This window comes from Rhinopithecus bieti, unplaced genomic scaffold, assembly GCF_001698545.2.
Source record: "Rhinopithecus bieti isolate Rb0 unplaced genomic scaffold, ASM169854v2 scaffold_314, whole genome shotgun sequence".
Classification (NCBI taxonomy): Eukaryota; Metazoa; Chordata; class Mammalia; order Primates; family Cercopithecidae; genus Rhinopithecus; species Rhinopithecus bieti.
In genome coordinates, this window is record NW_016803040.1 from 734634 (window position 1) to 737002 (window position 2369).

Sequence of the window (2369 nt, forward strand, 5' to 3'; positions counted from 1 at the left end):
CGAGAGTTCGAGTTCCATCGGCTCCCATCCGGGCCATCCTGCCGCCTTAGCGGCTGCTGCTCCCCAGGATACTAGCGGGGGGCTCTCTCCCACTCTCCACACACCCATTTCTGAGTAGCGACAGGGACTGGAGGCTAATTGTATGGGGTAGGGGGCTGCTGGTAGGTGAAGATTGTCCGAGGGAGAGGGGGAGGATGAAGCCAGTGCATGGCAGAGACCTGCCAGATGTTGATGCCTAAGAAAAACCGGATTGCCATTTATGAACTCCTTTTTAAGAGGGGAGTCATGGTGGCCAAGAAGGATGTCCACATGCCTAAGCACCCAGAGCTGGCAGACAAGAATGTGCCCAATCTTCTGTCATGAAGGCCATGCAGTTTCTCAAGTCCCGAAGCTATGTGAAGGAACAATTTGCCTGGAGACATTTCTACTGGTACCTTACCAATGAGGGTATCCAGTATCTCCGTGATTACCTTCATCTGCCCCTGGAGATTGTGCCTGCCACCCTACGCTGTAGCCGTCCAGAGACTGGCAGGCCTCACTCTAAAGGTCTGGAGGGTGAGCAACCTGCCAGACTCACAAGAGGGGAACCTGACAGAGATACCTACAAACGGAGTGCTGTGCCACCTGGTGCCGACAAGAAGGCCGAGGCTGGGGCTGGGTCAGCAACCAAATTCCAGTTTAGAGGCAGATTTGGTCGTGGACGTGGTCAGCCACCTCAGTAAAATTGGAGAGGATTCTTTTGCATTGAATAAACTTACAGGCAAAAAAAAGGAGTACGCCTTAACAGGATGCTTCACAGATTACAAAGCACTCCCATAAACATTATCTCATTTAATAAGCATGATAGCCCCGTGAGATAAGTTATATTATCCTCATTTTCCACGTTGGAGAATGAAGTCTATTAAGTAGGAAATACTTGGCTTAAACAAGGTTTTCCAACTAGACACCCAATGTAACTTCACCAGGCCAGAGCCTGCATCACCCAATGTGAAGGAATGTGATGGGAACAGGTGCCACATGGCTCAGACATTCATGTCTTCCCACTCCGTCTACAGGCACATGCCACTATACCCGGCTAACATTATCTTGCTCTCTTTTTGTAAAGACAAAGTCTTGCTTCATTGCCCAAGCTGGTCTCAAACTCCTGGCCTCAAGTGGTTCTCCTGCCATGGCCTCCCAACATGCTGGAATTACAGGCATGAGCCACCATGCCTGACCTAACTTGTTACTTCTCTAACCTCCTCCTATGTCCTTCTCAGTCCCACTCCAGTCACAGGGATTCTTGCTGTTCCTCAAACACACCACCCACATTCTGGAGGCAGAACCTTTGTGCTTGCTGGAATCATTCTCTCCAGGTAGATTCACGGTTCCTTCCCTCTGTCCCTTCAGGTCTCTGTTCAAACATTACCTCATCAGAGACACCGTGTCCGGGCACCCTGCAAGCATAGCACCCCTCATTACTCTGTCTCTTTCACCACAGTGCACCAAGGATTCATGGAATGTGCCCCAGGTACAGACCAACAATAATAAAACATTCAGACTAATATTCAGGCTGCATTTTATTATCACTATGCAGCAGGAATTCTGAACAACATCAGTGATGGAATACTCTTCCCCAAGGAAAAAAACAAAAACAAATTTTCTATTGGTCTAAGTTCTAAACAGTTGCCACAGTCATGTTTGAGCTTTAAACATGCATATGAACATTTTTAATTGCACATTTTATTGCTTAACCCTTAAGAAAAATGATGGCATTCTACTTGGAAGTTAATTCAGGGAACTTTAAGCTCTACAGCTGGCCCTGACATAAGCGGACATGACTATACCTATTTGTTTCAAAAGTAAATTTGTTATAGTTGAAAGTCATTCAAGTTTTGGGTACAGTTGGCAGGCTCAAGCCCCATGGTGTGACATATCCCTATGTAAGGATCAACTGTGGGCAAATATAAATTGACAAATCTTGCTGTGCTCTGAATTTAACGTGAACACGCAAGAAGGAACAAGCCAATGACAAATTTGAAGAAGGCTTAAAAACAGAAACTACACAGCCATCTGTTCTTTGGCAAACCTGAGAAAAACAAGAAATGGGGAAAGGATTCCCTATTTAATAAACGGTGCTGGGAAAATTGGCTAGCAATAAGTAGAAAGCTGAAACTGGATCCTTTCCTTACTCCTTATATGAAAATTAATTCAAGATAGATTAGAGACTTAAATGTTAGACCTAAAACCATAAAACCCTAGAAGAAAACCTAGGTAATACCATTCAGGACATAGGCATGGGCAAGGACTTCATGTCTAAAACACCAAAAGCAATGGCAACAAAAGCCAAAATTGACAAATGGGATCTAATTAAACTAAAGAGCTTCTNA

At 45.1% G+C, this 2369-nt stretch overlaps 1 pseudogene; it reads left to right on the top strand.

Annotated features, from left to right (window-relative positions):
- Positions 1-204: 204 nt before the first annotated feature.
- On the top strand, positions 205-722 carry LOC108537337 (40S ribosomal protein S10 pseudogene; annotated as a pseudogene).
- The last annotated feature ends 1647 nt before the right edge of the window (positions 723-2369 follow it).